This window comes from Acanthisitta chloris, unplaced genomic scaffold, assembly GCF_000695815.1.
Source record: "Acanthisitta chloris isolate BGI_N310 unplaced genomic scaffold, ASM69581v1 scaffold25477, whole genome shotgun sequence".
Lineage (NCBI taxonomy): Eukaryota > Metazoa > Chordata > Aves > Passeriformes > Acanthisittidae > Acanthisitta > Acanthisitta chloris.
The window spans coordinates 1-220 of record NW_008683514.1 but is presented as its reverse complement, the minus strand read 5'-3'; positions in this window follow the sequence as shown (position 1 = coordinate 220).

Below are 220 nucleotides of genomic sequence, written 5' to 3'. Positions count from 1 at the left end.
TCTCCCACAGCCATGAAAACCTAGATTTTCAAAGTCGGAAGTGAGCAAGAGGATGCATTACATAAAGACATGAGCAGTGCACCAACACCGTGTACACAAAACCACACCCTAGCCTGGAAACAAACAGGCCCCTGCCATGAAGCTGGATCCAACAGAAGAAGAAAAGGAGCAGTGACAGCTGAGGTCTCTCAATACATCCTGTTTCGTGTGAGCCTCTTCT